The 25,416-nt window shown below is 39.2% G+C and overlaps 2 pseudogenes; both read right to left on the bottom strand.

The window, feature by feature from the left end:
• Window positions 1-14,529: 14,529 nt before the first annotated feature.
• Window positions 14,530-18,736, bottom strand: LOC128579570 (CAP-Gly domain-containing linker protein 1-like; annotated as a pseudogene).
• A 1,096-nt stretch (window positions 18,737-19,832) lies between these two features.
• Window positions 19,833-21,921, bottom strand: LOC128579574 (succinyl-CoA:3-ketoacid coenzyme A transferase 1, mitochondrial-like; annotated as a pseudogene).
• Window positions 21,922-25,416: the final 3,495 nt, after the last annotated feature.

Genomic DNA, 25,416 nt, shown 5'->3' with positions numbered 1-25,416 from the left:
AAAACAGAGTCTAGAGATGAACTCAGCCACATGTTGTCATTCAATCTTCAATAATCCTAACAAAAACTTGAACTGGGGAAAAGAATCATTATTTAACAATTGGTGCTGGGAGAACTTGTTATCCACATGTAGAAAACTCTCAACCTCTCATCACTGACAAAAATTGATTCTTGCTGGATATAAGATTTAAATTTAAGATTTGAAACAGTAAAAATTCTATAAGAGAGTGTGGGGAAAACATTTGAAGATAATCTGGGAAAATAACTTTATGAGGAATTTCCCCCTGGCAATTGCAGCAACATCACATATAAATACCTGGTATTTTATCAAGACAAAAAGTGTTTGCACAGCTAAGGGTACAGACAAAGAAAACAGACAGCTTTCAGAATGGTAGAAGCTTTTTTCAAGTTATGATTCTGCCAAAGGCCTGATAACTGAAATATACAGACAACTCAAATTAAACAATAAGAAAAGTGCTAAGAACCCCCTCTATAACTAGGCAAGAGACTTGAATAAAATCTCTGAGGATGACTGAAAAATGGCCTAGAAACACATGAATAAATGCTCCTCATTTTTAATCACCAGAGAAATGGATGGTGAAAGGAAGATGACAAACTGAAAGCAGCTTTTACCTGAGGCTCCTGTCCAGAGCTAGAGATATTTGACTGAAAGGGACTCAGTGAAGTCAAAGGTGGGAACTAAGCATAGAAAGAAGATAGACAAGTGTACATGATCACTGCTGAGACACGTTGTACCTCCAAGAATCAGATGGAAAGAAAACAAAGTCCAGATATGAAGCCCTTCACCAAGTGGATGGGAGATCCCTCCCCAAGCCAGAGACCTGTTTGGGGCTCTCTGTAAGTGAGCATGGAACGAAGGACCTCTCGCATTGCCCCACAGAAGAAAGCCAGTAAAGCTGGTCCTTCTTCTTCAGGGAGGTCCCATCTGTGAGCCTAGGTGTCAACCTGCCTGGAATAAAAGGAATGAAATATTTTCTCCACAATTCTGAACACACAGTTCACCCTTCTCCACTAGCCTGGCTGCCTGAATGTCTACCCCTTGCAGAATCCATAGTGTTTGGTGAATTCACCCAGAGGCTCAGGAATTGTGTGGGCTGCTGGTTACTAGCAGGGAAACTGATTCATGTGGCACCAGGGGTGTGCGGGGAGAGAGAAAAAGGCAGGAAAAGAGGGACATGAAGGAAGAGAAGGTTGCTTGGAGATGGTGCATAGTGGGCACTGGGGCACTGAAAACTCAGTTTTGACTTGGTCAGACAAACTTTCCTGACTTCCCTACCCCCCAAAGGGACCAAGCTTCAGCCCCATGGGTTTTTCAGGTGAAATGTCTGTGGATATCTACTTACTGGGCACTTGAAACTCTTTGAATTCACTCCTGTGAACAGTTATTGTACTGACTTGGACAATCTGTTAGAACTTTCAAACTGGGATGTCCACCTTGGGACCCTCCAAGGTTGAGTGGTGATTGTTTTGTAGTGGAGATGGACATATTTTCCTCCTCCAGGTGTTGCTAGTGGGGCCCAGATGAGATTTCAGCCTAGTACAGTGATTCATTAGGATAGGGTAGGGGAAGCCTGACATGAAGGCAGAGCCAGATTGTGTTATTTCAGCAAGAAAGACCTCAGAGTCTTTGACTGCAGCTCTGAAAGAGACCACTGCAAGGCTCCAGGGGAAAAGCCATAAAAGCACAAGCCCCAGCTCATTGGTTAGGGGCTGGTTAGATCCAATTCTTGGGACACCAATTCAGTCTCACCACACCAGTTTTAATTTTCTGCAATATAATTGTCAAATTTCAAAAAATACTCATGGGGAGGAACCATGGAAGAACTCTTACAACATAAATAAATGTTGCATGACCGGAGATGCGAACGAACAGCAGCTTTGCCGTGGGTGTAAACTCACTTCTGTAATTATTAAGTCAAGAAACAGACTATACACCATGGGATGGCATATAGCAAAATTCTTTATTCCAAGTTTTAGTTTTGTACTCTTCCAATCACGTACACACCTAATCTATTATCTATTAGTTTCATCATCTTATCTTCTTTTTTACATAACTGTAATTTAACTTGAAAGGAAATGTTTATCATATCAATGCAATCACCTGTGTAGTAAATCTCTTCCTCTAAACAGTGACTAGGTCACAAAGACGAAAATAGCCATAGGAGAACAGAGTTGATAGAATATCTTCAAGCATTCACTCAGTTCACTCAGTATGAAGTAATGACTGTGTCCTTCCTTCAGGGCAGAGTACCTATAGACTTCTGACAATATGTTGTTAACATATGTCAACCCTCTGGCCCGTATCTCTGAGGAAGGGCAGCATGCCCTTGGATCTCAGGCTTCATGGGGTGTACAGCTTCAGAGAAAAAGCCTAAGGAATTTTACAACTCCAAAAAAGCCTAACTCTGTGAGTAACCCAGGAGGGGTCCAGATCTCTTAAGCCTCAGAAAGAAAAGCAAGTCATTTTAAACTCACAATGAATTTACTTTGTGTGCTTGATGTAGGATATGTTTATTTCTAAATATTATGCTACAATAAACAGAATAGATCAACTTCCCCAAGGGATGACAAAGAAAATATAACAGAAATTATCATACATAGAGAAATGGCTGAAATGTCAGAAAGGGAATTCGGGAAAAAAAAAAAGAAAGAAAGAAAATTCAGAATATGGATTGAAAATAAGATGAATAGAATGGAGAAAAGGATGGAAATAGAAACGCAAACAGTAGTTCAAAAGTTATCTCAAGAAATTAATAAATTCAAGGACAATGTCACCAAGACTATGGACATAATGAGAAAACATAGCAGAGATCAAGGAAGTACAAAAGTTATTCATAAAGTTTCAAAATACAGTAGAGTCTCTCAGTAATAGATTTGAGCAGGCAGAAGAAAGGATCTCAGAAATTGAAGACAAGTCTTTTGAATGATCCCAAGCATTTAAAGAGGCTGAAAAAAGAAGAACAAGAACAGAACATCCCATGAGAGAGTTGTGGGATCATTTCAAACATCCAATTTGTAGGGATTCCTGAAGAACAAGAACAGAACATTCCATGAGAGAGTTGTGTGATCATTTCAAACATCCAAGTTGTAGGGACTCCTGAAATAGAGGATGATCCTAAAGGCACAGATGTTGTACTCCAAGATATTATAGAGGAGAATTTCCCACGTAATGCAAGAGGTACAGAAATCTAGATAGCACATAGTTTCAGAATCCTAGAATGACTCAATCCAAATAAAGTATTTCCTAGACACATTGTAATTAACTATGCCAAAATTACTATGAATTAAAAAAATCCTGCAAGCAGCCAGTCATAACAAAAGTCTTACCTACGATGAGAAAAATATTAGGTTGACTGCAGATCATTTAGCCAAAAATTTTCAAGCCAGAAGAGGAGGGTCTTCAACCTTCAATCTTCTAAAACAAAACAACATTTAGCCAAGGACCCTGTGTTCAGCTAAACTGAGTTTCATTTGTGATGGAGAAATCAAATACTTACTGATGTCCACATGTTGAGGACATTTGCAATTCCTAGACCAGCTCTCCAGAAAATACTCAGATCCATTTTCCATAATGAACAGTACAATGTTCTACCCCAAAATAAACATACCCAGATTTGAACAGCAAAATCTAACTTCCACAGGGGTGATGAGAAAGGGTACCCAAGAAGGGTGAGGTCTAGAAGAACGGGTCTTCTCAAGGAGACCACAAGGATACACATGCAGGGTCCTCTCCATGGTGACTCAGCTATTGGCAATTTGTAAACTTAACTTCCTGAAACTTGGAAATTTTCAAGTTCTGTGAAAACCTGTAGTTCTGTAGGGGCGGGAATGCCATCTCCTGCTTGATTCAAACTGGCCAATGAGAAACGTACCTGTGGGGTGGAACTTTATGACTGTCAATAAAAAGGGAAAAACCAAGACAATTGGGGAGCATTGCCATTTGGAATTCTTCTATGCCATAAGCTCCCGGCTGGTGAATAAAGCCCTTCCTCTTATAAACGTGGCGTTTGGGTGCTCTTTCTCTCTGTTGGGCCTTGTCTTCCTGCAACATTTTTGGTTCCCTGACTGGGAAGCGAGATCACCCCTGGAGACAACAGGCACCTGGTAGTCGCCGCCAATCTTCTGAACCCCCACGTGGGGGCCCCTAATCGGCCTGGGTGACGTGAACCACTGAGCGTGCCAGTGAGACAGTTTGGCCTCTCTGTGTGGACACCTCGACTGGGCTGAGAAAGGACCATGTCAGCGTGGTTTCAAGGAGTCAAACACTATGAGGAACTGGCATGCAGGAACGGGTACCTACACAGGGAGACATCTAAAGCAAGGTATGATCGATCTGGGAATCCCACTACATGTGTGGAATGTGGTGTGACTGAGAGAACTCCAAGGGTGGAGTTGGACTCCCTTCACAGGGCCTAGGGGAGTGTTGTTTTGCCTCCTATGGCTAAGTGGCAGCTTCAGTGGGAAATCGAGGCTGCCCAGTTTAAGAAGTGAGTTGGAATTGTGTGTATGTGAGTGCTTTGAGAATGACTGAGATGGGTAACAATAGATGGGGTTCCCCACCCCCACCCTCCGCCATTCATGAGGTGAAAGGAATGTGTGAGTGTGCCCTTCTTCCCTGCTCCAACTATGTCCCCGGGCTGTTCTGAGATAAACTGGAAGTTCCAGGTTTTCAGCTTTCTGTCTTTGGTGGTGGCCACGTGGCCATGTGGGACTTGGGAGAAATGAAAAGACATTAGAAAGGATGTTGGTGTAGTTTTGTTAATGGAATTTCTTCAGTGAGTGTTTGGTCTCAGGGATTTGAGAATTGAGCCCACGGGCCACAGATCAGTGATAAAATGGCATTTTGTTGGATTGAGGGGCATGCAGAGAGAGTGGGGGGTACCAGAGCTATTGGCAGAGGGGTCGTGCCTTGAAAAGTGTTGCGGTTGAAGAAGTCCAGTGAGCTCTGGATGGCCCTTGAAAATCTGGGGAAGAGAGTGTAAATCTCGTGCTGGACAAAGCTGTATCCATATAAGCAACAGGTCTCCAAGGTGAATAGCCCCTGGAAGGGATGAGGAGGCCCAGATCAGAGGTTTCCTGCATAAGTCCTTTTTCTATGGGTAAATAATTGGTCCTGAGAGATATTTTGGCCAGGACTTGGTAGATGGAAAAATACCTTTACAAACTGAAGGGGTGTTCTAGCAAATGAATGAATGAAGTGCCTCACCTTGGACAAGGTTATTGGGTCTTTGCTGTAGTTTTTGTCTGGGGAGGGGATTAGGGTGTGTGCACCTTAGTGAAGGTGGAGCTGTCCAAAAGGTTTCAGGCTGATTTGTCCATGAGCTTGCTGGGGCTCAGAGGGTTTGTGCCTGGAGATGGGAGTCTGATGTCTAAGCTCACCTGAGCCTGAAAAATGGTGGTTCCCTTTCCAGCCCTGAGTGGGAAAATTCTGTATCAATGTTACATCTCATAAAATGTCTCTCATTTGTAAAATGTAATAATTTTGTTGTTTAAATTGTTGGGTAAACTGACTCTTTGTCAAAGGATAAGATTTTTGCCTTTTAAACCTTCTAGTTATCAGTTTGGCTGAGTGAATGGGTAACTTCATGGTAAATTGGGATCCTGTTTTGTGGGAAGTGAGTTTTTGAGAGTAAGAGAAATTAAACAGAAAGGAAAATGTTATTGTGTAAAGAAAGAATCTTGCGTGATAATTTTGTCCTAAAACAGCATGGTTGTGTAAGAAAGTGGAAGGCAGGGCAAACGTTAAAGAAAGTTTAAAATGCTTGTAGATGGTCTGTGCAGGTTAAAAAAGCTCATAAAAGAGAATTTGTGAAAGAATTTACATGTGACCCAGTTGACTATGCATTTCCTTTCAAATCTTTTGGCTTGTAATTTTGTTTAAACAAATGTTTTAGGCCTTTGATATTTGAGGAATCTTCCAAAATAAAAACACTAAATCTGTGGCTTGGTGCCTGTAAGGCAGTAGTTGCAATGCTGGGCCACATGCACTGAGACTGGCGGGTTGAAACTTGGCTCAGGCCAACCAACAAACAAACAAACAACAACAACAACAAAAAACAACTATAAATTTGGTCTTCTTGAAATATTAAGACTATTGAAAGTCACGGAAAAACAAATTAAACTTATTTGATTTATTAAAAATATATAGGAAACATTGTCAAATATGAAATGGTGATGAATTTTATGTGAATTATGGTTCTATACATATATGTTCCAATATTATAAAGCATTTGTCTGTCCTAATGTATAAAGCATTGGTCTGTCCTAATGTATAAGACATTGCTCTGTCCTAACATATATGGTTGGTAATAATTTTAATTCATCTAAAAAAAAAAACTATTTCTTATGTAACTGTCTGAATCCAAAGTTCATCCTAAAAAGAAAAAGAAATATTAAGAGAAGCTGATGAATTCTCTCAAATTCAAATTTCTGATATCTTTGGAAATTGAATTCCTTTGGACTAAAAAGCCGATTTTTAGAACTTTCCTTGGAAAGTTAACATGTCTATGAGTATTGCTAACCTAACTTCAAAAGAACAGAAATCAGTTACATGGAACTTGTCTAGTGTGTAATGGCTTTTTGCTTGAATGATTCTTTCTGTGTTCTGTTTTCCAGAAATCAAGAAAATCTTTTTTTGTCTTTTGAGCTATTTGTAGCTTTTCAAGAAATGTATATATACTTATGAGCAGAGTTTGAAACATGTATTTTTCTCTCTCCTTGATTTCTCTGGAATTTGAAAGCCATTTGTAAGTACTCTTACTTTCTGACAATATAGTTATTTGCATAAGTTCAATAAGAATCTGTTTTGTTCTATAGGACATGATGAAGGCACTGGTTATTTTACCAAAGCTTTGGCTGGAATAGCATTTCCAGAGGTGTGTAGACTGCATTAAAGAATTAAGGTTGACTTTATAAAGCCAATAAAAAAGCCCTTTGGAAAACTGGCCAGATACCCATCAGTAACATTTCCTGATCTGTGGTACGTAATGACAGTCACTTGCTAACGGGTCTGGGAATTGAAATGTGCTTGGGAACTTCAAGAGAAGAGGAATTTACCCAATGCATACAGATATCTAAAGGCACAGTTGAAACCTGGGTTCTGAAAGGATTTCAAAAAGTCCAGCCTGAGATTCCTTATAAGAGGTTCCAGCAAAGTCAATTTTAAAGAAAAGAAGATCCTAGATGTCTAATAATTAATTATTCTTACTGCACTTTATGCAAATAATCAGACCCCGTATACTGAAGGTACAGTTTATTTTGGCAAATAAGTTAGTTCTACTATAATTTGCCTTTAGTAAAAAGAGAAATTGGAGAGATAAAAATAGTTTAAAAGGAGGAAAAAGAGGCTGTGGTCCACCTGTATTTATATCCCAGCCTTGTCTGTACTATCAACTCATAAAATGAGACCTAACTGTTTTACTAAATTGATCGGTTAAATGGGACTAAGAGACTGGTCAAAGAGTATAGAATTACATGCAGTAGTTATATTTTCTCTGAAGCCTTAAGACTCCACAAAGGTCACCTGTTGGCTACACTGGAAAACTTGTGCAGTATTAAATGTTATCTAGAATTTCCCAGTAAATGGTGTAACTGTAAACACTTCATCCTACTCTGCTGAATCTGCTGCCAGCAGAAGCCAAGTGGCCCTCTTGTATGAACTTAAAAGAACCCTTCTTCAGTATAAGGCTGGCTCTGGGAAGCCTGAGACTGTTTGTTTTCCAGTGGGAGAGACCAGACATGGAAACAGTACACATTGACCAAGTTGCCACAGGGGTTCAAAACACCGACAATTTTTGGAGAAGGGCTGGCTTGTGACCTCCAGAAATTCCAGGCTGAGGAATTAGAATGTGTGCTGTTCCAATATGTCGATGACCTCCTTTCAGGACATTCTACCCAGGAGGCCTGTGCCCGAGGTATGGACTGTCTTTTATGACCTCTAGAGGTATGTGGCTATAAATTATGCAAACAGAAGGCCCAGATTTGCCAGCAGCCAGTACATTATCGGAGATTTACTATCCAGCAGGGGTAGAGGTATCTAGGCATGAAATGGAGGCGGGTCATTAATTACCTCCTCAACCCCATGAGCCAAAAGCAGATTTAAAAATGCTTAGGCCCGGTTGCCTTCCATCGTCTTTGGATCCCTAACTTTGCCGTTTTAGCTAAGCCCTTATATGAGGCAACTAAAGGAGAGGAGAGAGTGCCCTTGGAGTGGGGAGGAAAAGAGGAACATGCCTTCTCCCAGCTATAGATGAGGCTGATGGCTGTTTCTGCATTGAGACTGCCAAACTTGGCCAAGCCTTTTACTCTGTATGTCTCAGAGAGTGATAAAATGGCTGTGGGTATATTAACCCAGCTGTTTAGGTCCTTGCCAAGGCCTGTAGCCTACCTCTCTAAGCAGTTGGATAGAGTGGCAAAATGTTGGCCACCCTATTTACAGGCTCTAGCCGCTACTGCTCTCCTTGTGCAAGAAGCTCATACGCTGACTCTAGGGCACGATCTCAGAGTGAAAGTACCACATTCTGTGGTCAATTTAGTGGACACTGAGGGACACTTTTAGCTCTCTAATGCAACACTCTAAACCAAGCCACGCTCCTTCCAGTCAGTGGAAGAGAGACTGAGCATGACTGTACAGAAGTTATAGATAATGTGTACTCTAGAAGAACTGACTTGTGTGACCAGCCTTGGACAGATGCAGACTGGGACTTGTATGCAGATGGAAGTAGTTACGTGACAGCGCAAGGTGAGTGGCGGGCTGAGTATGCAGTGGTTACCTTAACAGAGACTGTGGAGGCTAAGCCTCTACTTCAAGGGACATCTGCTCAGAAGGCTGAGTTAATTGCCTTGACCCAAGCCTTAGAGTTAAGCCAAGAAAAAAGTATAAATATTTACACAGACTCTAAGTATACTTTTTTGACTCTCCAAGTATGCAGGATATTGCAAAAGGAGAAGGGACTATTAAATTCTGGGGGAAAAAAAAGACATGAAGTATCAGCAGGAGATAACTTCAGCTGCTAGAGGCAGTATGGAAACCTCGGAAAGTGGCAGTTATGCACTGTCGTGAACTTCAAAGAGATGCTTCCACCATCACTAAGGGGAGTACCAGAGCTGACACTGAGTCAAAGAGGGCTGCCTCCCAGATGTAACAGGTGTCACGAGTGGCTCCCCTCATCCCATGGGTCCCTGTGATCACCCCTATCTACTCCTGGGAGGAGAAGAAATGGTTAGCAGCAGAGGGGAATCAGGAAGCAGAGGGAGGATGAATAAAGATGCCAGACGAATGAGTAGCAGTCCCCCAGATTCTAGGAGCCACCGTGACAGGAATATTTGATGAAGTTGCTTGGCCAATACTTCTACATCTCCCACCTGGCAGCCCTGGCCAAAACTGTCAGTCTACAGTGTGTCACTGGCAGCCAGTTCAATTCGTGCCAAGAACAAGTGGTACCCCCAGAGATCCATTCGTATGGAGCAATGCCCTTCAAGGACTTCCAGGTAGACTTTACTGAAATGACCAGGTTTAGAGGGAACAAGTACTGGCTGGTGATGGTCTATCAGACTTGGAATAAGTAAAAGCCTTCCCCATCAGGATAAAAAGGACTCCTAAAGTAGTAAAAATATTTACCAGAGAAATCATCCCATGGTTTAGGTAGCCACTGTTTTAAATTTGACAATGGGCTAGCCTTCATAACAGAACTAGGACAAATAATAAGCTAAAACTTTGAATAATTAATACGCCTCAAAGCTTAGACAGGGTAAAGCGCGTAAACAGTACCATAAGAGCAGAAATTGGTAAACTCTGTCAGGAAGCAAAGCTTAACTGGCAGGCCTTGCCACTGGTGTTGTTCAAAGAGGCCTCTGTCAATTTTCTGCAATTAAGCTGGAACTCCTAAAAGAACTTGGAAAGACTGAACTGAATAGACAAAAACCCTATAAAGAGTAACAAGGAAAATCTCCACCGGGGTAATTAACTGTGTTCTGTTTAGTCATTTGCGTCTTTACATCTTTTCTCTCTGGAAGATCAAGGGGACCAAGTATAGGTCTGGAATCAGAACTTGGTCCCCCTGAAACCAAGGTAGAAAGGACTTTACACCATCATTCTGACCACACGCACAGCAGTGAAGATGGAAAGAATCCTCATTTAGAGTCATCACAGCTGGCTGAATAGGGCTTCCCTGACCCTTGGAAAGTAAAGGTAACTTTTAAGACAATCGACATACCCTGCGACAATCGACATGCCCTGCTCCAGGCACATACTGGGAGCTGGCTGGTCAATGCATGGCTGAAGCCTGAGGAAACTCCTTGAGGGACTTATCTTAATTGGACTTTGAACTTTGGGCAAAGGGGGGAAATGTCACAGGGAAAAGTAAAAACTCGTATGTATATTAGCGCACCACCATGGTACTATTAAGGCCTGAGTAGAGAACCCACCAAGAGTCACAGTCCCTAAAATCTCAGTGCTGAAAAGTAATTAATATTTGCACCTGCAGAAACAAGCTGATATTGAGACCCCAAATTAAAATATATTGGAGTCTCAAAAAGGGGGAATGAGAGATGATACCCGAGAAGGGTGAGATCTAGAAGAACAGGTTTTCTCAAGGAGACCACAAGTATACACATGCAGGGTCCTCTCCACGGTGACTCAGCTCTTGGGTATTTGTAAACTTAACTTCCTGAAACTTGGAAATTTCCAAGTTCTGTGAAATCCTGTAGTCTGTAGGGGCGGGAATGTCATCTCCTGCTTGATTCAAACTGGCCGGTGAGAAGGGTACCTGTGGGGTGGAACTTTCTGACTGTCAATAAAAAGGGAAAGACCAAGACAGTTGGGGAGCATGGCCGTTTGGAATTCTTCTATGCCGTAAGCTCCCGGCTGGTGAATAAAGCCCTTCCTCTTATAAATGTGGTGTTTGGTTGCTCTTTCTCTTCATTGGGCCTTGTATTCCTGCAACAGTTAAATAATTAAAAATATACACAGGACCTTTGAAAAACATGACAGCCAATACACTACTATACCTATCAATTCTTCCATAATGTGAATGGCTTAAATTCTCCTCCAAGAAACACAGGTTGGGTGACTGGATAAAAAACAAACAAACAAACAAACAAACAAAAAACTCAGACCATATGTCTGTAGCCTACAGGAGACTAATCTTATCTCAAAGAAGAAAGAAAGACTCAGGATGAAAGAAAGGATGGGTCATTCATTTACAGGCAAATGAAAATCAGAAAAGCAGGAGTTGCCATCTTATTTGCAGATGTAATTTGATTTAAGCCAACTAAAATAAGAAAAAATAAGGAAGATACTATATATTTGTCAAGGGAAACACTCACTGTGAAGAGATTTCAATAATTAACATTTATACACCCTACCTGAATGCTCCTCAATTTATAAAGGAAAGACTAACTGACATGACTAATTTGATATCTTCCTGCAGTATAATAATTGGAGATTTTAACACCCCTTTGGCAGTTCTGGATAGACCCTCCACGAAGAAACTAAAGAAGGAAACAATGTACTTAAACTTCACCCTGGGGAAAATTTACAGAACATTTCATGTTAATAAAACTGAATACGCATTCTTCTCTTCATCCCATGGATCATCCTCCAAAGTTGATCATATCTTAGGACACAAGTCTAATTGTATCAAATTCAAAAGAATAGAAATGATTCCTTGTCTTACTTGGACTGTGATGACAGAATAAAAATTGAACTCAACAGTAGCAGAAATCTTCATACTCAAGCAAAGTCATGGAAAGAATGATAGCTGGATTAAATATGAGATTAAGAAAGAAATCATCAGATTTGGTGATCAAAATAATAATGAAGACAGAAACTGTGGGATACTGCAAAGGCAGTCCTTAGAGGGAAATACATAGTATTAGATACCTTCATCAAGAAAACAGAAAGGGAGCAAGTCAGCAACTTATTAGGACATCTCAAGAAACTGGAAAAAGAAGAACAATCTAATTACAAACCCACCATATGAAAAGAAATAACCAAAATTAAAGCAGAATTAAATAAAATTGAAAACAAAAGAATCATTCAGTAGATCAGCAAAACAAAAATTTGGTTCTTTGGAAAGGTGAATAAAATCAATAAATCTCTGGCTAGACTAACCAATAAACAGAAAAGTAAAATCTATAATAACTTCTATCAGAAACAAAAAAGGAAATAACAACAGATAACACAGAAATTCAAAAAAAAAATCTTCAATGATTACTGTAAGAAAACTCTATTCTCAGAAATATGAAAAGGTGGAGGAAATGGACCAATACCTGGAAGTACGCCACCTTCCTAAATTCAACCAGAAAGAATTAGAGATTTCAAATAGACCTATATTCTGCACTGAAATAGCAGCAAGTATATAGACTCTCCAAAAAAAGAAAATCCTAGGACCAGATGATTTCACATCAGAATTCTACCAAATTTTCAAAGAGGAACTAGTACCTACATTACATGATATTTTCTAAAACAAAGTTAAGGAAGGAATCCTCCCCAACACATTCTATGAAGCAAATACCACCCTGATTCCCAAACCAGGAAATGGCCCAACAAAGAAAGATAAATATAGAATAATATCATTAATAAATATTGATGCAAAAATATTCAATAAGATCCTATAAAAAAGAATTCAACAACATATTTAAAAAGTTATACACTATGTTCAAGTTGGTTTTATTCTAGGGTTACCAGTTTAGCTCAACATATATAAACCTATAATTATAATATGCCATATAAATAAAATCAAAAACCATATAATTCTGTCCATTGATACAGAAAAGGATTTTGATAATATCCTTTCATGATTAGCATACTTAAGAAATAGGCTTAGAGGGGCTATATCTTACACTGATAGAGGACATCTACAGCAAATGCAAAGCCAATAGTATATTGAATGGAGTAAAATTGAAAACATTTCCACTCATATCTGGAACTAGACAAGGATGCCCACTGTCACCACTGTTATTCAACACGGTACTAGAAGTCCTAGACTTCTCAATCAGGCAAGAGAAGGGGATCAAGGTTATTCAAATAAGGACAGAAGAGGTCAAACTCTAACTTTTTTAGATAATCTTATACCTGGAAAACCCCAGGGACTCAAATATGAAGCACTTAGAAGTGATCAAGGGATATAGCAGTGTCTCAGGATACAAAATCAATACATGTGAATTAGTAGCTTTTATATATACCTACAATAGTCAAGCCAAAAATATGGTCAAGGACTCTATTCCTTTTACAGTAGTGCCAAAGAAGATGAAATACTTGGAAATATATCTAGCAAAAGATGTGAAACATATCTGTAAAGAGAACTATGAAACCTTGAGAAAAGAACTAGCCGAAGATGTTAACAAATGGAAGAACATACCATGCCCATGGCTGGGAAGAATCAACATTGTTAAAATTTCCGTAATACCCAAAGAAATCTATAGATTCAATGCAATACCCATCAAAGCACCAATGTCAGACCTTTAAGATCTTGAAAAAAAAGTACGTCAATTCATATGGAACCAGAAAAACCGTATTAGTAAATAAAATTCTTAGAATTAAAAAGAAATCTGGAGGCATCACGTTGCCAAATTTTAGGTTATACTCCAAGTCTATCGTGATTAAAACAGCGTGGTACTGGCAGAAAAACAGAGATGTAGATATATGGACTAGCATAGAGTATCTATAAAGGAACCCAGACACATTGTCATTTTTCCTTTGATAAGTGACAGATGGTGGAGGATATTCAGTTCTTTCCCACTTTAAAACAACCACAGCTCAACCTCAGAGAGACCCCAGGTGGACAGCCCATGTCTAGAGTTCTCAACAGATTGACCTGGACAGTACAATCACTGCCTGGTAGGGAGAGATAAAAGGGTCTCTTAATTCCTAGATAGTAGAAATCCACAGACATTTACAGCCAACATACACAAGAGGATGGAGACTGCCCCCTCCTGTGTATGACCAATTCTGAAAAGATCACTAGCCACAGTTAGGACTAAGGCATAAGCACCTCCAGCCTTGTAAGTCTGAACTGGAAATCAGTTCATTTACCCTTCAAAGTCCAAACATGGTGTCAGTGCCCAGCCCTTTAAAGTCCAAACCAGGCATCAATGACTGCACCCTTTCAGAGTCCACACTCCCATAGGCAAAAGTCCCAACCAGGAGTCAGTGGCTTCACCCTTGAATGTCCAAATCACGGTCAGCACCCCCACCCATTAAACTCCCAATCTGAAGGTTTTTACTTTGATAATATCCAAGTAATGTATTTTTGGTGTTGCTTCAATTGCCTGGAGGGGTCCCCTCATAAAGGATACTGCCAGGTGAATTTCTTCAAGGGTTTGCCCTGCACTCTCTCAAAGTATCTTTATAGTGTGATGTCTTACGTTTAAATCTTTTACCTAGATTTGTTGATGGCATCAAAAATTAACATATGAGTTCTCCTGAAGTCTGTACACACAATGCTGGTGTTAAATTGCTTAAACACTAACACGCCTGAAAAAGCCAAGTTCTTGACTTGAGGCTTCATCAGAAGGTCTTGTGGTCATTGCAGTTGGCTGCCCAGTGGCCAAACATCTCTCAGATCTCACAGTACGGGCGTTCCTCACTCTGACTGCCATGGTGTGTAGAGTGGGGAGGGTCATCAGACATCTGTGTCTGGGTAGGACAATCCTCTGTGTCATGCAGCTCAAAGCAGTCACAAATGTCACAGAAGAGGCAAGACTTCTTCTTAGACTGTTTCTCCTGGTCATCACTGTCATAATTGTTGAGCTCATCCCCATTCCCATTGAGGGCTGCTTCTGACATCATCTCTACCTTCATCTTGAGATCTTGATTCTTCCTTTGAAGGTCCACTATTACTGAATTTAGGAAATCAATCTGACTCTCCTGGGCTCTTTCATCCTCTTCTGCCTGAGTATCAGTATTACCTGAGGAGCTGTTGAGCTGCCTCTTGTTTTCTTTGAGTTGAAGCTCCAAGTTCTTTACCTTCAGCTCAAGCTTCACCTTATCGGGCTCTAGAGACTGAACAACTGAATGCAAGGACTTGGCAGAGGCGTTTTCTCTCCTGAGCACTGTGACCTCATTTCTCAATTTTTCCAGCTCTGCATCCTTTTCTGTGAGTAAGGCACTAGTTATACTGATGGATTTTTGCAAGGAGGCTTTTTCTTCATCTGCATCTTTTATGTACTTGGATTCCCTTTTTTCATTTCTAACAACTGATTATTGAGCACAGATCTTTCCTCTTCCAGCTTTCGATGACTTGTGACTTCGTCTCTGCTTCTCCCCAGCTCCTCGGCAAGTTTAATGTTCTCTTCTTGCAATGCTGACTTCTGTGTACAGACTTCAGGAGAACTCGTATGTTATTTTTTGCTGCCATCAACAAATCTAAGAAAATATTTTGTTCTTCACAAATCACACTTTATTCTCCCCTTATAAGTTAGATTGATAAATTAAATAATTAGTAGGTGAGTTTTCACCTCTTATTTTGTTTTCTTAAGTTTGAAGACATTGCACCAGATGCCATTACATTCTTTGTCCCTCATAAAAAAAATCCCTACCCATACAATACCTTATTTAAAGTAACTAAATTATGCCATTACTTTTCGTATTTGCACTAAAATGTTTCCAGGCTGCATTTGTATATTTCGGTTTTTGGTTAAGCTTTGACACTGGAATGAGTTGAAAAAATGTGCCATTTTGCATTTTAATCTACTCATTTAAAAGTATTTTATTCAAAGAAATATCTGAGCTTTTTTGCACTACCTGTTATCAGTAGTGCCTTTATTTCAGGCTTTATAATACTTAGGTGTGATTATAAAATCATGAAACAGGTAAAGGGAGGGGGAAGCCCCCAACTGCTGTGGGGACATTTTATAATCTATATGCTGCATCCGCTTTCTATACTGTGTTTTGTTTATTGGTTTTGCATAATTTTAGCTTATAGATATATGTATATATTTTTTAAAAGCTATATTTTGGGAAAAACCATATACAATCTGTCTTTCTTTTCAGGTATTTACCTTTATGAAAATGAAAACACTTAAAACGATCATCTGAACATAAAAGACTAGTCCAAAAAATAGCATCATAAGGCTTTGCAATTATTTTTTCCTTTTGTTTTCATTTTGTTTCTTTACCAAATTCTAATAACTGGAAGAAGTTTCTCCAAAACATTTTTCCTTCTCTAGCAGATATCCCCAGCAATAAATTAATTTAATAATAAGCCAGTATAAAAAACCCAAATTAACAAGTTAATCTATAATCTTCCTTTACAAGTTTAACTGTTTTTAGATGAATGTATGATGAGAAATTCAATGTTAATAATTTTGGATTTTCTTATCACAAAAAATAAAATAAAGGACCTCAACCAACAAAACAGTCTGTCAGCCAGTTTGAATCTATTTATCTTCATTTGAATGTCTTTTAGAATATGTAAAAAGTAATAAAATGCATCTTCCATGCTACATGTATAGTAAGAACTTATATAATTGTATATATGCTTTTGATATATTTTCCCCTGAAGATTATCAACTGTGTTTGACAAGTGAATATTAAGTTAATCTGTTAACAATTGAAATTTGGGGTTATAAACATAATAGGAGTTGTTTCACAAACAGAAAACATGTAAAACAGTATTGAAATTTGAGAAAAGAAGTGTTCTGTATCTACTTTAATAAACGGTTATGGTAAAAAAAAAATCTTTTACCTAGTAAGATTCAATTTTTGTTAATGGTGAAAGGTGTGGATCCAGTTTCAGTCTTCTACATGTTGCCAGCCAATTACCAGCACCATTTGTTAAATAGGGAATCTTTGCCCCAATTTAAATTTTTGATAAGCTTATCAAAGATCAAATAACAATAGTATCTGGGTTCATTTCTTGGTTCTCTATTCTGTTCTATATAGCTACCTCTCCATTTTTGTGCCAGTACTATGCTATTTTGATCACTATAGATTTATAGTATAGTCTGAAATATGATAGCATGATTCCTCCTGATTTGTTTTTATTTCTGAATAGTGTCTTGGCTATTAGATTTTTTTTCTGATTCCATATAAAATTAGGTACTATTTTTCCAGATCTTTAACGTATGAAAGTGGTGCTTTAACAGGGATTGCATTAAATTTGTATATTGCTTTGGATAAAATGTACATTTTAACAAAGTTGATTCTTCCAAGCCATGAGCATGGGGTATGTTTTTCCATTTGTTAATGTCTTCAGTTAGTTCTTTTCTCAGAGTTTCATAGTTCTCTTTATAGAGATCTTTCACATCCTTTGTTATGAATTCCCAAATATTTCATCTTTGGCACTACTGTAAAAGGAATAGAGTCCTTGACTGTTTTTTTCAGCTTGACTATTACTGGTATATATAAAAGCTACTGATTTGTGAGCATGGTTTTTGTATCCTGAGACACTGTTATATTCCTTGATCACTTCTAAGAGTTTTGCAGTTGAGTCCCTGGGGTTTTCCAGGTATAAAATCATATTATCTGTGAAGAGTGAAAGTTTGATCTCTGAGCTTCTGCACAGCTATGAACACAGCAAGTAAAGCAAGCAGACAGCCCTCAGAATGAGAGAAGATATTTGCAGGTTATTTTTCTGACAAAGGCTTAATAACCAGAATCCACAAAGAACTTAAAATTATTAAGAAGAAAAGAACAAGTGATCCCATTTCATTGTGGGCAAGAGAATTGAACAGAAGCTTCTCTGAAGAAGACAAGCATGTGACCTACAGACACATGAAAATCTGCTCATCATCTTTAATCATCAGAGAAATGAAAATCAAAACCCCTTTGAGATATCATCTAACTCCAGTAAGAGTAGCCCACATCGCAAAATCAACAAACTACACGTTAGTGTTTATGTGGAAAGAAGGGAACACTTCTGCATTGCTGGTGGGAATGGAGGCTAATATGTTACTTTTGGAAAGAAGTTTGAAGAACACTTAAGGAACTAAAAGTAGACCTGAAATTCCATCCTGCAGTTCCTCTACTAGGTATATATCCAAAAGACTAAAAGCAATTTTACAACAAAGATATTTGCATCAGATTGTTTATTGTGGCTCAATTCATAATTGGCAACTAATGGAAGAAGCTCAAGTGCCTTTGAATGGATTAATAAATTGTGGTATCTGTATATCCTGGAATATTATGCAGCCTTTAAAAAGATGGAGACTTTACCCCTTTTATGTTTACATGGATGGAGCTGGAACATATTCTTCTTAGTAAAGTATCTCAAGAATGTAAAAAAAAGTATCCAATGTACTCAGTACTATTATGAAACCAATTGATAATCACGCACATTTTCATATGAAAGACAAAACAGAAATATAGCCCAGGATGAAGGAGGGGAAGGGAAAGGGTGGTTGGAGGGTGGGAGGGTAAAACAGTGAGACCTCGTCTATCATGCATATTGCAAGGGTACATATCAAATCCATTAAGTGTAGAGTATAAATGTCTTACCACAATAATTAAGTGAAGTGAAGGCTTTGTTAACAATTTTAATGTAAGGATTCTAAATTGTATATAAAGCAGCACATTATATCCCATTAATGCATTAATGTATACAGTTATGATTTAATAAAAATAAAGAAGGGGAAAATTTAAAATAAATAAAGTCCCAATTAGGTACTAATGGCTCTGTCTTAACAGGGGTCAGTACCTCTGCACCAGAATCAGTGGCTCCACCCTTAAAGTCTGAAAAGAGGGTAGTGCTACTGTCCTCAGTGCAATGTCGCATGCATTTCTTTCTCCCAAATGTCCCTCTCTTCCCATTCCTCTCTGCCTCTACTGAAGTCACTGTTTCCCAGCTTCTATCCATATAATGAATGCGCAGACCACCAAGGGAATGGCCACACACTCTGAGCTCTGCAGGAGGTAGACCTTCAGACTGCCAGACAAGGGGGAAAGCTTGGAATGAAAGTTCAGAATTGCAGGGAGAGTATTTATTTTCATGCTGAGCAGGATAATGCCTAGGCTTATGGGGGGGCCACTCTGGAGGAGGAAGAGGCCCAGTATTTAGCAGCTCTCACTCTCATTTAGGGGGTAAAATGAGAGGTCTTTTGTCCCCTTCTCACTTGCAGAGAAAACAATGCAGCATGCCTCCTGCTTTGGGGAGGAGACTCTTTTTCTCCTGGCAACAGGCTTTCTACCTGGAATTTGTTCATTAGCAACTCTTTCTTGGAATCACAGGTTTACACAGCTGGTATCATGTGTGCTTGTCTATTTTTTTTCCTATCTCAGCTCCCCTCTTTCAGTTTCAGAGAACAAATCTGTCCAGAATCTCCCCTTCTGGTCAGGAGCCTCTGGGGAAACTTGCCTCTAGTGGGCCATCTTCCTGCCCACCTCCGTCGAGTACTTTTAAGAGAATAAATTCTAAATGGCTGCATAAAGCCTGAAATATTAGAAGAAAACTAATCAGGTACTGCTCGTTAGTATACAGTAAACCTTTCTAGTTTTCTAGCCTTCTTCCTCTGGGCTGCCTGGAGCAGTTGAAACGTTAAATACAAAGGGTTTAAAATGAAAAACATCCAGCCTGGGACAGGTGTCCACATTTCAGTTTGTGATCTGTTTCACTGCAGGAGTTTTGCTGAAAGTGAAAAAGTCATACCTGGTGCTCTTCTGTGTGTCTTCCCGTCAGGCCTTCCTAGAGCCCAGAGTTAGCCCTTTCTTCTTGTCCTCATGGAAAACAGCTTGTGTGTGAATCCAGATTTAAGCCTTAAAATAATTATGGTCTTCAGTTGATTGATGCTTTCCTCCAGGAACAAGACATCACTGGGACCAATGAACTTGCATTCTTGGATTGTTTGATGGATTCACAGATAACCTGGGTGATATTACTTTTCAGTAATAATGCAGTTGACACACTGCTTTCCAGTCAGTGGTAAGGTACATATCTTCATGTTTTTATGTACATTTTCTTTTTCTGAATGCTCTTTGGTGACCACCACTTTGGTTTTGGCACTGGAGGCTAAATCCATAGCACCACCATTCCTTTTATCATCTTCCCAGAAATTGTCCAGTTAGCCAGGTCACTTTATCTGGAAACCTGCATTGTTCCTATCATTGTTAGATTGACATGCCCCCCTCTAATCATTGCAAATGATTCATGGCTGGAGAAAAAAGACATGTTAATATGCTGTTTAGGATATTGCATCCTCATTGATAAGTGACATATGTTTGTAATTTCCCCCTTACAATAATATATTTTCTCCAATTTTATGTATTTATTTTTTTTTGTAGAGACAGAGTCTCACCTTATCACCCTCGGTAGAGTGCCGTGGCGTCACACAGCTCACAGCAACCTCCAAATCCTTGGGCTTAGGCGATTCTCTTGACTCAGCCTCCCAAGTAGGTGGGACTACAGGCGCCCGCCACAACGCCCGGCTATTTTTTTGTTGCAGTTTGGCCGGGGCCGGGTTTGAACCCGCCACCCTCGGCATATGGGGCCGGCGCCCTACACGCTGAGCCACAGGCGCCGCCCTATTTTCTCCAATTTTAATATCAGGTGTACACAGATCAAGTAGAATGATCTTGAAGTATGTTTTCTTTTTCTATCATCTATAAGATTTGGCATGATCTGTTTTTCGAAATTATCTTTTAGTTTTATTTATAAATATCAGTTGTCTATTTTTTGAGACTTAAAAAAAATAATAAGTTAACTAATGATTTCATCCTGAATCTGAGTCAAAGCATTCTATTATAGACATACTCTTATCCGACAATGTGAATGTTACTTTCTTTGCATTATTATCATTATTGCTTAATATTTTGATGTAGCAATTGTCTGATTTCTTTTCTGAATGTATTTATGTTCATTCATTCTTTACGAGGTTTTTGTTTCTAGTCCTTATCTTAAACATTGTTATTGTTATTAAATTTTAAGCCTTTTTAATTTTGTGAAGGCAAAAAAATGGAAACCTAATAAACACATGTATATTATGTAAAAATAAACAAATAAAAAAAGAATAACAGCTGTTTCCCTGCCTGCATTGATTAGATCTTCATTGGCTTCGTGTTGTATTGGATATGGACCATGCCATCCTCAAACTCAAGAGCTGCCCACTCAATGATACGTTCCCTTATATCATCTCCAGGTTTCCCAAATTTGGCTTTTCCATTTACATCTTTGTGAATTGATAAACACTCAATTATTTTCTCATTGTTTTTTCCCTTTATAAGGTGAGATACCTAAATCTGAGGAATATGAATGTCTTCTGGAGCAAATGTGCCAATATCCACAATTTCTCCAACCTCTACCACTGTTATTGCTGCAGCTTTGCTCATTGGAAAATTGAAATTCCTCCTGATTTTCCTGCAAATTACATTTCCTGCTCATTCTGCCTTCCAGGCTTTCACCAAAGCTAAAGCCCCTGTAATTGCTTCCTCCACAGTAAAGCACTGACCACTGAACTCCCTCACCTCTCTTGACCTGCTGGCAGTGATGATGCTGAAATCTTTTTTGTATTTGATTGGAATCCTCCTTCTTATACCAGGATCCCATACTTTGTGCTGGTGTTAAATACAGAAACCCCAGCCCCACCTGCAGGAATCTTCCCTGCAAGTGCACGCTGAGGTGTCAGCTCTACTTCTAATTCACCAGATAAGTACTGTCATTCCAATTCTGCGTTTTCTCCCCACTGGAGTAGACCATACATTTTATCTGCTTGTATCGAAGTCCAAAGTTGTCAACCTTTGCATGGTTGCTAACTGCAGCTAGTCCTTTTACTCCAGTAAGGTTCTCTGGAATTCCACACAGACCAAAACCACCAATCAGAACTGTTGCACCATTGGGTTTGTGTTTTACAGCTTCCACTGGAGTACTGCTAGAAAAATTGCAAACATGTCCCTGGGACCAGGCACTCCAGAGGCATGGGAAGAGGCACAGAACCACAGCCCATAGGAGAGTAGTTTTAAGGCAGCCATCTTTGAACTGGAGCACGTCTGAGTATGTCAGTGTGCCTGGCCCAGGTTGCCGCCAAGTCACTGGGAAGGAACCGCCTACCAGGTGCTTGAATGTGCATCCAGTAACATCCTTGAGGCTACCTGTACAAAGGGCCAGCCACACACTGCCTGCTGCTGGTTTATAAATAAGTGAGGCTGGGAGGGATCCTCACTGGGGAGTGGAGGCTCTTGTCACAGTGTGGGCTGGTTGCAAAGGTTCATGGCCTCATAGTGGCCGGTTACTCTCCTGGATCTTGATGTGTTTGAGGCAGCTGTGCTGAAGTGCCCTTGGCCCTGCAGCCCCTAGGCCAGCCTTTCAGCTTTGATGGGGTGCAAATTGCCATCTTCCACTAGGTCAGCAATGATCCTTGGCCTGGGGTTCAGTGTCCTCCAGGGATGGGGTGGGGGTGTCCTGAGGGTCTTGCTACTTTTCCAAGCCATTGTGCTGTGAATGTGTGAGCTGAGGAGGGAGCATGCTTTTCTTCCCATGCCAGTGCAGCATTTTCAATTCTCAAGTTGACCTAATTTTTATAGACTGGACATGTACCACATGGACATACTGGTACAGTAGGCCAAGTGCCTTATGCTGACCATCTCTATATGCTGCCCAGTTTGCTATAGTCCCTTGGCTGGTCAACTTACAAAGGTTCTATAGTAGTTAAAGTGAACACACTGCCTGAAGGAATTTACATGTTCAAAGCAATCCCTATAAAAATATCAATGTCCTTGTTCATGGAATTAGAAAAAGCAATTCTTAAGTTCATAAGGAACCAAAAAAGACAGAAAAGACAAAGCAATCTTCAACAAAAAGAAAAAAATTTGGAGGCATCACATTGCCTGACTTCAAATTATACTAGAAGGATATAGTGGCCAAAACACTATGGGACAGTGCATATAAAAATAGTCATGTAGATCAATGAAACATCATGGTGAACGCAGAAATTTAGCCACATACAGCTAACTGATCTTTGACAAAATTGACAAGAAGAAACACTAAGGAATATTTGACACTCTTTCAACACATGGTGTAGGAAAATTGAATTCTCATATGGAAAAGAATGAAGTTAGACCTATGTCCCCACCATATACAAAAATAAATGAATTAAACACTTGAATGGGAGACATGAAATTAAAAAAATGGGAGAATAAAACCTGGGAAAACTTTTCTGGATGTTAGTCTAGGCAAATAATTCATGATTAAGACCTCAAAAGCACAGGCAATAAACAAAAATTTTAAAGTGAGACTTAATGAAACGATGAAGCTGCACAGCAGAAGAAATGATCATCCTAATTAACAGAAAACCTACAGAATAGAAGAAAACATTTGCAAACTATACATCTGACAGTGAACAAATCTCCAGAATATACAAGGAACTCGAACAACTTGACAACAACAGAAAACTGTTACCCCCATTTAAACCCAGCCCTGGCCAAAAACTGCAAAAAAAAATTAAAAAATAATAATAATAAATAAAAAAAGACAAAAGATTAACATGCCAGGGAAAATTTAGAGTAAAAAGAACTCCTATACACCATTGGTGGGAATGAGAATTATTGTAACCTTTATGGAAAACAGTATGGAGATTTCACAAGGAACCAAATTAGAACTACTGTATGATATAGCAATCCCACTTTGGGGTTCCTTTGTCTTTTTATTAGATCATAACTGTGTACATTACTGCATGTATGGGGTACAATGTGCTGATTTTATATATCGTTTGGAATATTTACATCAAACTGGTTAACATAGAGTTCACCTCACTTATTTAATTTTTGTGATTAGACATTTATACTTTACTATTATTGGGCATGTACCCTTGCAATATGCACAGTATGTGAGGTCCCACCAATTACCTCCTGCCACCTATCCACCCCACCCCCTACCCTCGCCCTCCTCTTCTCTCCTTCTTTCTGGACCACAATTGTGTTTTATCTTTTGTATGAAAGTGTGGGTGATTATATATTGATTTCATTATAGTATTGAGTACATTGTTTTTTTTTGTTTGTTTGTTTCTTTGTTTTTGGTCCATTCTTGAGATATTTTACTGAGAAGAATATGATCCAGATCCATCCCTGTAAACATAAACCTGGTAAAGCCTCCATCTTTTTAATGGCTGCATAATATTTCCTGGCATACATATACCATAATCCACTTTTGGGTGTCTTCCCAAAGAAAAAGAAACCAATACATTAAAAGGACACCTGCGCTAATATGTTTATCCAACATATTGCCATTATAGTAGCAAAAATATGGAATCAACTAGAGTGTGCATCAATGGCAGATTGGATAAAGAGTATGTGGGGTATATAAACAATGGAATACTATTGAGATGTAAAAGAAAAAAAATGAAATCATGTCTTTTTCAGCCATATAGATGAAATGCAGGCCATTACCTTAAGTGAAACAACTCAGACACAGAAAGACAAATCCTGTATGTTCTCACTTGTTAAGTGAGAGCTGAATAATACATGTACACAGGAGCAGAGTGTGGAACAATGGATTTTGGAAGGGGGAGGAAGGTGGAGGATAGGAGGTTGCTTAGTGGGTACAATGTGCATTGCTTCAGTGACATGTATATGGAAAGCCCTGACTTCACCACAATGCATTATATCTATGTAACACAATTGTACTTATACCCCATGAATACATACAAATAACAATAAGTGGGAAAGAGTTAAAAATACAGTAAAATTGGGGCGGTGCCTGTGGCTCAAGGAGTAGGGCCCTGGTCCCATATGCCAGAGGTGGCGGGTTCAAACCCAGCCCTGGCCAAAAACCACACGCACACACACACAAAATAAAAATAAAAAAATAAAATTAAAAAAAAACAGTAAAATTGAAAAAGAAGACATACTGACTTCTTCAGTTCTATACTCACCATAGGTGAGATAGGCCTAAAGCCGTCAGAATCAGTATCCTGAGCAAAATGTCAATTCTAGTATAAATCCAAGGAAAAAAAGCCTCAATAGAAGATAAAGAGCTTTATGCAGATCTTTGTATGTTGATTAGTGAGTGCTCTCCTTCTTGCATTTGAAATTAGTATGTTTCCGACAGTGTTTGCCAAGTCCCTTTAGCCAGATGTTATAAATTACCTATATGGCTGCTCCCCTTGTGCTTCCCATTGTGCACACCTCCCTGAAGTGGGGTTTCCTTGTCCTTATTCCCTCAGGCAGGCAATATTCCAGACTTAGGTGCAATAAAATCCTAACCTGAAAGAAGGTCTCACGGGGTTTAAATTTGTCGAGTCTCAAAAATGAGTGTTGTCAGTTGGAAAAAAAAATAGATGAAATAACCATGCGGTTAAACTATGAGTCCCTTACCTGAGAGCATACATATAGACAGAAAATGTGACTACAAGTCAAAAAATATTCAGGTTTGCAATAGATAAGTCTAGAACTCCAAGCAGTAAGAATAAAATTCTGATCCTCAGATGTTTTCCTCTACTCCAAATCATAATTATAATTCATATTACTATG

Source organism: Nycticebus coucang, unplaced genomic scaffold, assembly GCF_027406575.1.
Source record: "Nycticebus coucang isolate mNycCou1 unplaced genomic scaffold, mNycCou1.pri scaffold_66, whole genome shotgun sequence".
Lineage (NCBI taxonomy): Eukaryota > Metazoa > Chordata > Mammalia > Primates > Lorisidae > Nycticebus > Nycticebus coucang.
The sequence above is the reverse complement of the archived record's forward strand: the minus strand, read 5'-3'. Positions and strand labels throughout refer to the sequence as shown.